Genomic DNA, 10,896 nt, shown 5'->3' on the forward strand with positions numbered 1-10,896 from the left:
GCTTGGGGGAACTGTCGACCTAGAAAAGACTGTGACTAGGAGTGTCAGGCGAAAGCAATCAGTCAAACTTTCTACAAATATTGTATGGAAAATGTCTTGACCAGTGTTTGTATAACAGCTTTAGCTGTGATTATCATTGACCTCAGACCATTCCCACATGAACTGAAAGACAAGATCTCATGAGTGGTGGCTGCAAAAACATTACACCATTTCTTTCTCCCTGGGTGCAGAGAGGGATACCAACTGCTCACTAAATAACCATTAATTTCTCTGAGCATCCTTAAATGTTAAATTGCCCACATCGGATTTTGCTTTCTGCAAGAACAACTTAGGTTCCTGGCAGCTAAGGGAAAAAAAAACTCAAGAGTTTAAGGTCCCTTTTCCCAGAAAAAAAAGAAAAAAAAAAAAAAGGCATTAATTTACAGGATCAAGTCTCTAAAATGTGTTTTCAGTAACACTGGTGAGGGCAGAGCCAGGCAGGGACAAGGTTACTGCGGGATGTTAATTAGCTGCCCGCTTGACCCCATCTGTGACCCAGAGTGAGTTTGTGTATTTAATTTTTTTCACACATGACTTGCTCTTACAATCCTTTTCCCATAATGCCAGCCAGACTGTACGCTGACCCCGAGCTCTGCTTCTGATATTAACTGCTGCAGTGTGCTGAAGTCAGGCCAAGGAATATACGCGTGTGTGCATGTGCGTGGCAGGTGGGCTGTGGAGCATTCTTTGTTTTAGAGAAACAGCTGATGTGTCTGACATAAATTGTGCCTGTTCGATGGATTAACAGGCAGGGATTTGCCGCCTTCTTGGTATATCCATTTACAAAGGAGGCATAACCACCATTCCCTGTTACCTTTAATCAATGCCTGCAAAACTAGTCAGTACCACACACAGCTTAAAAGCTGTTGCCCTGAGCATGTCCTTTACATATCTAGGAGCTGTGGGAAGCAACGTTTAATAAGGACCTTACTGTACAAATGTCTTTTGCTGTGAGACAGGGGAATAGCAACTGTGATTGAACTGGGGGTCACACAGCAGCCAGACCAACAACAGGAGCTCACCATGTGCTACAGAATGGGGAGGGAATACATCTTCCAGGAGAGATAACATAGCACCTTGGGAGTCTCTTGCCACTTTTCTGCTCTGGTTCCCTTCCAAAGAAAAGCATGTGATGGGCAGTGGGCAGGCAGAAGTCTTCCTGACACACATTCAGGCTTGGGCTGGAGTGGACAACCATGCTGCTCCCCTCTGAGCAGCCCAGGACTGTTGTGAGGACTGTGGGGAACATGTAAATGCACCCACAGACCCCTTTCCAGGCTGATTTAGCATCAGCTTGCCTATACAGATGGTTCAGTACCCAGAATTCAACATCCATCCGTGTTTTACATGACAACATGGGCCAAATACTGACACTGTGCACTCAAATGTCCATGTACCTGAGCTGGATTGTTTTAAAGCTTTGTAGCTTCCAGCTCGGAGCACAGCCCCACTGTGCTGAGCTATACGAATATAGAATAAAATGATCACCTTTTTTTCCAGTGTAAGTACAGGGCAATGAACAACAGCCAGGTTAAGCAGGAGAAAATGCTGTGACAGTATTGATCAGCAGGTAAGAGAAGACAAATGGCTTGCTTTGCATTACAGTAAAGGGGAATAGCCACAAATAAGAAATAATTTGCTCAGATGTACTTGCTCCAAGTCTAGCTACATGTGTGTGGTGGAGAAGTTGTGCAGAGCTGACAACTTGCAACCTTCCCACTTTGTAATAATCAAGACATGAAAACTTGATGGCTTTAGCTTTCTTGTAGTGACAGCAAAGTGGTTTAGGGGTATTATGCCAAAAGCACCAGCAATTGTCAGATGTAGTCTGGGCTGATACCAAAGTCCAGATAAAAGCCAAGTGGTACTCCATGTACAACATTTCCATGCACTGAGAAACACCTGCAAAAGCATTAACTCAGTCCAGAGCTCACCACAGACTAATCCCCAGGATTTTTGCCTTCTTTTATCCAGTTTGATCACTGCAGATAGCTGAGCTATCTTGTTTAAAGATGATTTGGATACATCTGAAAACTCTACCTGTTGTCATCTCCCTCTGTCCTGCACCCAGTGACTGCTGAGCAGAGATGCCTCCAGGTAAGAAGTGGAAGTTTCCAAGGGATTAAGAAAAAAAAAAATGTCCAAAGGGCTCCAAGGAAGATTAGTCATTGTGTGTCTAGCATGAACTAACAGAAAAAAAAAAAAAAAGCCACAAGTAAGAGGTAATTATATGAGGTTCTTGTAATATATTGGCTGTCTCTAAATTCTGTATCAAATGAGGCACATTATACTCTTAACAGGCAGCTATTTTTCTTCGACATGTGCAAACTGAACCCAGCATTAAATACCAAGAGAAGAGCACTCTGTCGTGTAGAGTATTAAAAAAATGAAAGCAAAGAGCTTCAGTTTTGAAACTGATGCTATAAATCAACTTGCCAAATAGAAAAAAAAAAAAAAAAAAAAAAAAAAAAAAAAAAAAAAACCACCAAAGAGGGGGTGTGGTGGATTAAGCCTAACAAGCTTGAAGGGAAGTAAACAAGCACACTGTTTGCTGTTGGAGATTGTTTTTCTGGTGTAATGTGTGTTTTAGGTCACCATGCCTGCATAGGTAATTACTACGACCTGCTCTTGTTAGCAGGATACATGTGATATGGAATGTCACAGATACTCATCACTCTTTCACTTTCATGAACGCCCTTAAGCACAGAGACTTGTATTGTTCTTTATGAAAAGAAAAGAGCTCTGATGTTGGGAACTTTGAAGAGCAAAAGGCTGGTGAAGTATGTGGGATTTAAACAGATGCATGTAAACCAAAGACAGACATAAGTAATAATCCAGCCCTTGAAATCAACCTGGCTACAGCATGCCTTCTTCCTGCAGCACATGGAAGCATCATGTCTAGGTGAATAAATTCTTCCCAGAGCAGGTGACCAAGTGTTCATTTCACAGCCAAGCTAAATAGAAGTGGTCTAAAAGAAGCCTAAACAATGTAATAGGTGTTACATATTACTTCAGTGGGCTGGATACTTTGCAGCGATACAGGGCGATACAAGATCTACTTGGAAAAAGCCATTTTCATATTTTAAGCTTTTTGGTGGGTCAGTCTTTTATCTACGTGTTGTTTTAGTAGTGCTCATTATGAATTATTACAGTAGTTCCTAAGACCCTAAAACGAGGTATCACTTTGTTATGCAGGAGGCAGAGCCAACAGAGAGAAAAACCTCTGGGTTATGCTGAGAATTATTTGGGATACATTTATGGATAAGTCTGGTTCCCAGCTGCTGAAAGCTAGTACTGGGTGCTGGATGGAGCACGGTAAGGCATGACCAAGAAACATTCCTAGTTATAATCCTAGGGAGTGACCTGGGCCAAACGAGACCTAAAGATCTGCCCATCTAGCCTCTGCCTGTCAAAGCCTCCAAATTAGACAAGAAGTAGCAAAGAGAATCAGTTCAAAGGAAAGCCTCCCAAGCCTCTAATCAAATATTTAATGTAGTAGGATGCATCTTGTAAACAGGTGAAAATTAATTGTGCTGAATTTTTCAGGAAGACATCAATCCCCGACAAAGCTGCTTGTCCCTTAAGTGTTTTGCAAACATCAGATGATTTTGAAGGTTTAAGACTAACCTCTCTGGGAGGGAAAGCTTCTTTAGGAAGGCATGGCAGGGGACTGTGATTTCATGAGGAAATATATTTGTGCACCAGGTGTCAGCACAGTGCAATATTTCATTTTTGCAGGAATCAGGCCTGAATACTATAACTCTGGTTACTCAGTTGTTAAATTGCTGCCTGATGTGTGTTTAATGCAGTCTGTAACTGCCCCTTTTTGCTATAATTTCTTTCATTAGTGTTCAGTTTTGTTTTTCTCTGTTTGGTGAAATGGTTCCTTGATTTATTAGGCTCTGCAACCTCTTGATTATTTTTTCCATCATTTTCTAAGAAAAAAATATGTTGCAGTGAGAACCAAGTCTGAGAATAAATTAATGCTGTGCCATTTAGCCCAGAGTGTTAATTGTCTTAAAGACATTTAAACACACAATTCAGCTCATAGATAGTGTTTTAGTTATTGGTAAGATGGTGTTTTAGTTATTGCTATTCTAATCCTTAATGTTTATGTCCAGATTTAAAGGCATTTAGGAAACTGATCCCCACTAAAATCAAAATAATGTGCATCTAGTGCATATCTTTGCTTCAGATTTTCATCTGTGAGCTTCCAGCTTGTGTTGAATGCTGAAGCCAGAGTTGTTTTCATCCCTGCAAAAACATTACCTAGCACAGGGGGAAGGAAGGGAGGACAGCTGAAGATACCCTCTTAAATCCCCACTCTGCTCCATGTTATAGAAGATATTGTCTTAATCCCAGAAAAAGAACTGCAAGTCTCAGACCTTTCTGTAATGACAATCTCTTTGTCTGGAGATCTTCCATTTCGTATAAATAAGTATTCTTTGGAACACATGCCTGACCTTGCTTCTTTCTACTTACTGATTCCAGGACAATAATTATCAGTCTCTTTTTTTTTTTTTTTTTTTTTTTTTTTTTTTGCTTGTTTACCCTTAGGTGCATTGGGTATGACTCTGCGTTGGTGCGGCCTCACCTCGAATACTGTGTGCAGTTCTGGGCACCACAGTACAAAAAGGACATTAAACTGTTGGAGAGTGTCCAGAGGAGGGCGACGAAGATGGTGAAGGGCCTAGAGGGGAAGACATACGATGAGCGGCTGAGGTCACTGGGCCTGTTCAGCCTGGAGAAGAGGAGGCTGAGGGGGGACCTCATCGCTGTCTACAACTTCCTCGCGAGGGGGAGTGGAGAGGCAGGTGACCTATTCTCTGTTATCACCAGTGACAGGACCCGCGGGAACAGTGTTAAGCTGAGGCAGGGGAAGTTTAGGCTGGACATCAGGAAGAGGTTCTTCACCGAAAGGGTGGTTGCACACTGGAACAGGCTCCCCAGTGAAGTAGTCACTGCACCAAGCCTGTCTGAATTTAAGAAGAGATTGGACTGTGCACTTAGTCACATGGTCTAAACTTTTGGGCAGACCTGTGCGGTGCCAGGAGTTGGACTTGATGATCCTTATGGGTCCCTTCCAACTCGGGATATTCTATGATTCTATATCTATTTATTTACATAAAACAGAGCAGACTCCATTGGATGAATTTATTCAAAAAGGACCCAGCAGCCTCATGACTACAACAACATCTCTGCAGGAAACCTGAACCTATGTCCCTGCTTCAAATCGAGAGGAATTGAATACAGGTTTTCCAAATCCCAGCCAAACCCCTAACTACTGAATATTAAGGAAAAATCAAATAAAGTCCTTGTTGAAAGGGCTTATCACATCCTTCCTCTTTATGTAAAATGAAATTTCATCAATAAGTGTGGGAACCCCCAAATGATAAGGTCTTTCTGAGACTTTTGGGGTATAATCAAATACTTAGAGCAGGATAAGCAGTAGGATGTTCATGTATGCCCACTAACAGTCAGCACTTACTGACTGGAAAATATTGCCAACGGGAAATTAAGTACTACAGGAATATAAGTAGCAGAGAGGTCATGTGGCAAAGAGGCAGGATTTGGAAATCTTGGCTGCATCTGAATGTCAGGTTTTAGCATCTAAAGTAGCTGTCGGATATCTCTCTTCCTTTCCTGTTCCTGTTCAGACGGGGTCTAGCTTGTCGTGCTTCTATCAACTCAGCTGATGTGTCTTTGACTCTGATGTGACCCCCAAATGCTTCTGAACCTGGGCCTGGTGACTCAAACTGTAGTTTTGTGCATCTGATCTGAACAGTTTGTTTGTTAATAGCCAGCCTTGCTGTTGCCATTACAAGGAGGACTTGACGTTGCCTCAGGCTTTTCCTTCATTGCAAAGCTGCTTATGTACAGAAAGCATCACACAGTCCTGCTTCTCCCTGCTCAGTACAGATTCCCTTTTCTTTCTTCAGTGCCTGAAGATCATATGCCAGCACTCTTCCCCATAAACCTTTTTCAGATTGCTTCACTGATCCTTCTGGAAGCATTTTCTTCCAATCCAGAACTTTCTGTTGTGTCCCATGTTTGCTAGTGTGCTGTTTCTAGTTCTGTCTGCTCATATGCCATCTTCATGACTGTGTAATTACACTGATATATTAAGTAATATTCACTTATGATGTTGGCTGGTTGCTCCTGTTGTTTAAGATGCTCAGCTTTGGAAGAAGGTTTACATATTTGCTGTGGAAGGATAAATATTGCCATCAGCTTCAGCCAATTCCATCCCAACACTCTGCATAACGGTACTCGAAATAAAAATGACATCAGGATAAAAACAAAGCAGATGAGTCTGAACATTGTCTTTCAGTGTTGCTTACCAGCAAAATGGAAGTCATCTAACTTTCATGGAACCGTCTGGAAAGAGAGAAAATTGTAAGGATGCAATATTTTTAAAGCTTTTTCCAAGTTTTATCAGAAGTAGATAGGACCATTTTCTTTAAATGCTCATGGCTATATATATATGTATTAAATTTTCTTTTAGGTCAGCTGGAAATACAACCTAGAATTGACCATCTTCAAAACCCACTAAGCCACAGGGGACATTTTTATAGATGTCAGTGAACTCTGGGTATGAATTTAAGGATGCCAGTAGAAAATTTGAGCATCTGCATTGCATGTAATTAAATAGGGTGAAGGAAATCTGCCCATGAATGCCTCAGTTGAAACTGATGTAAGGAGAGCACTTATTTTGACACTTAGAAATATTCATTTTATTTTATTTTATTTTTTGCACCTATGCTTCAATGAAGTCTCAAAACACTTATTAATATCGTCTTGAGTTTTGAAGCAGTTTTTATGCTTAGAAATGTTTCAGTGAGTCTTGAGCCTGCAGCAGCATTGTGGGGAATAGGATGTTTATTTTTCAGTTCTTTTTTTTTTTTTTTTTTTTTTTTTTTTTCTTAAGGACAAGAGAATGCAACACTGCACCTCCTTTGGAGCTTTTTTAACACTGTATTTTTTAGGCACAGTGAAACATATAACAGAGCTCCATTTCTGCACCATGCTGCTCAGAGCTCCAGTGTAAGGAATGTGGAAATCATACATGCTATTTCCATTCAGATACTCTCAAACAATCCTAAATGCCCCTAGAGCAGCTGGTGAGTAAGGAGAATATCCTAATGTGTTATCTTACTACAAAAGTCATCTCATCTTTACTGACACTTACAACCCCTCTGAGCATCCACCTTTCTGTCCACTCCTATTACGAATATGCTTAGGATGAAGGATTTAAGTGGCAGGGGCTGTCTTTCTGTTATATCTTTCTATGCCATCTCCTGTAGAAGGGCTTTGATCCATTTTTGAGGCTTGTAGGCTTCACTGTATCAAAACCATTACAAATACAAAATGATGATAATATAATGAGAAAAAGAATGAGAAAAAAACATGAATGCATGTGCAAATCAAGATAAATGTAGTAAAGCAGACCCAGGAAAGTCCAAATATTACGAGCATATAAATGACAGGAATATTCTTGCTTGCTGAGGTCTGTTTTCTGGTAATAGAGATAGGCTTGTGATGTAATCTTGTTCAAAAACATATCAAGCTGCACCTTAAGACCAAACAAGTTTCTTGCAACATTTAGGTTTTTCAGCTGCAGAAACAAGCATTTATTAAAGTCATTTTTTTGTATTCCTGGCAGTTTATACTGGATTTTTTTTTTTTTTTTTTTTTTTTTGTACCTTGACAATTTCAAGCATTTGAAAAAGCAAGTTAGATCTTGACAAAGTCTTTTAAAATTAGAGCAGTTGCACAGATCCAGGACTTTAGTTTGTGGATCTATTCAATTCCATAAATTAGAGTTTATATAGTTCCAGAAATTGCAGTCAGGTTTTCCTGAAAAGGTGTGAGCTGGGGCTTGGCCAGCAGTGAAAGGAGCTGGCATCTGCCTTAGTGCATCCTTGGTCTCCCTCTTCTGGCTCAGTTTGAAGGAGCACATTTCATCCAAGATGTGCTACAGCTCACCATTATTGGTACTGTGATGTGGTGAAGGGGACACTTGAAAAGCAGACATGTCCAGAAGCTAAGTTCCAGTATGTTCCTGCAGGTAGCAGCATGGAGAACAGATTTTCAGTCTAATTCTCCCATGCCTCCTCCCATTTTCTGTGCACAAGCGTGAAACTTTGAGAAAACCACCAGATATCTCTTTAATACACACACAAAGGATTAAGAACATTTGGAAATATGAGTGGGTAAATATATACAGGTTCTCACTGTAGATGTTCTGATGTAGCTGTTAATGCTCAGCTGGGGCTAACCTGCACGTTTTATACACTTGCCAGCACTAAGGGATCAGAAACTCTAAAACTCAGTTACTAAGTTACCAATCATTAAAATATCCACAAAGGCTATTCTGGCACGTTTTATAGTGTTACGAGTCATTCTGTCAGCAAAATCAGATGGGAATTTGAATTTCCTCTGAAGAAATTTCAACACGAAGAGCACATTGTGGGTTCTTTCTCTTTACCTTTGGCTTTCTGAGTGTTTCTGTCACAAACCAGCCTCTGTTTTTCTGTTTGTTTGGCTGGTTTTGTTTTCCATTGTAGAAAAATTGTGGAGGCTACAGCCATTAACATCTGGCTTTAAAAAAAAGCGATTTCAGGCTTCTGTGGCTCACAGCACCAGGGGTTTCTTTTGTTTTGAAGTTAGCTATGATACTGTGAGACACACCATTGCCCACTCGAACTGGCTTCCTTTTCTCGAAACCTGGCTTAAGACTGACTTATAAACTCTGACACTGAGAGGGGAAATGGGTAATAGAACATAAAATAATGGATACTAGCAGGGAGCATGTCTCTCCCTGGGAGAGACATGGAGAGGTAGACCACCAGTGAAATGGTTTGTCTATATTTTGGGATTGATGCCTTTGAAAAACAGGAATTTGTAGCCCACTGTTTGGCAGCTGCTGATACAACAGTCCTGCTTCTGTACAAACAGACACTGGAAAAGATGTCTTTGGGACTTTTTATCTGAAGCAGTATGTGGTAAATTTCTATATAGACATAATATATAGACATAATAGTAGTAATCTCAGACTAGCTGGTCTTGTTTTTGTTTTGTTGCCTGTTACTGCTTTTGATTTTCCATTCATCTGTGTGTCCTCACTGGTGATTTATATGTGAAAGAATAACAAGACTTCTGAAGTTTGGAAAAGAACCTGTTCTGAGCATGGTGGTTGTTTGAGTTGCCTACCAGGCTTTTTGTCTTTCTATTAAGATGTACTCTGGGGAGGTGTGTGACATGCAAGAATCCTGAGAGACCCTGTGTTTGACATTTACCTGGGCCAACATCCACTGAACCTGAGTGGAGTCTTTCAGTTAACTTTTTTTTTTATGCCATAATTTAGAATCAAAAAATAAAAATAAAAATAAAAATAAAAATAAAAATAAATTAAATAAAGATAAATAAGGGAAGACTATTCTCAGTTTAAGCCTGACAGGGCAAGAGCCACCAGTTCGCATGTGCACCTGCACACAGGTACCTAAAAACCCTTCAAAACCATGACTATTTGTTCAACTCTACCTCTCTCACTGGGGTTGTGGGATTCCTCTTTGCTACAGCCCAGATAAAAGTTGGTAGCAAAGTCAGAAATTATAAAATTAAATATATATATACTTGTGGTGAGATCAGGAAGTTGTCATTTATTTTATTTTATTTTTTTTGGAGAGGGAAAGTTGGTTCTAAGACAAGATCTCTTTAAGATTTAGGAGCACAGAGATGTAAACTGTGGTCTTTGCAGAAGCAGATTTCTGAGTAATTGTACCTGTAGGCAAAAGTGCCTGTGTCCAGCCAGTCAGCCAACTGTGATGCAGCCCAGTTTGTGTGCTGCTTCTTGGGATTCTCCAAGGTCTAATTAGAGGAACACTGAGTGCATGAACTAACCCTAGAGGGCTCTCCCGACTCAGAAACAGACTGTTCACAGAAAAGAAAGGATTGGCGTATCGGAGAACATTTTAGGTCAAGCTAAACATTTTTTTCCTTTGAAAAGGAAACACCAGAATCTTGTGGGTATATCTTTATACTTGCATGTGTGTATTGGCAGGAGTTTTTCTCAACATTTCTCAGTTTGAAGCATAGTTAAGAAATATTTGGTGTTTTACTAGGCTTCCTTCCTTCCCTATTCTGTTCTGTTTTATTCATGGGAGAGTATCTTATGAAACAGCAGACAGGAATTTTGAATACATTTGGCAAAACTGTTGACAAAATCATAATAAATTATTAAATGTCAGTTGACGAGATTCAATTGCCGGAGGCCTTTGGTGGACTTATAAAAATAACTGTGAATGGGAAGATGCAAAAGCAATATATCCTCCCTTCACTCAGATAATCTTCATGATAAAAAAGCCAAATACATGCAGAATATCTGTGATAAAAGAAGATCTGTGATGAAGGCTGCAGACATTCAGAAATAGCTCATTATGTGTAAACGAGATATGACACTCTCAAAACCAAAACATCTAAGTCAACCTTTTTAGGCACTTTGACATACAAACGTATGGCTCTGGCTCTAATGACAAAGTAGAAATGGTCTGTTTGTCCATATGGGACATGTATTTAGCAGAAAGCTTTAGAGCCAGCTTATTTTAGAGCCAGTGTAACAGCTGCTGTTGTTACTCAGTGTACAGTATGTCCTCACCGTAAGGAACTGTGGCAGAGGATGATATAGCATCCCATGGCGAGGAGCCCAGAGTTTATAGAAGCAGCTACCTCACTGGAGCACAATTTTTCCCCAAATTTTGCCAGGAACTATGGGTCAGCCAAGGATCTTTCTAGTTCAAGAAAGCAGTTTCATTCAAAAGAAACGATGGCTGTATTTTGCTGGCTTGCATCAAACCA

The sequence above is a fragment of the Cygnus olor genome, chromosome 4 (assembly GCF_009769625.2).
Source record: "Cygnus olor isolate bCygOlo1 chromosome 4, bCygOlo1.pri.v2, whole genome shotgun sequence".
Taxonomy (NCBI): domain Eukaryota; kingdom Metazoa; phylum Chordata; class Aves; order Anseriformes; family Anatidae; genus Cygnus; species Cygnus olor.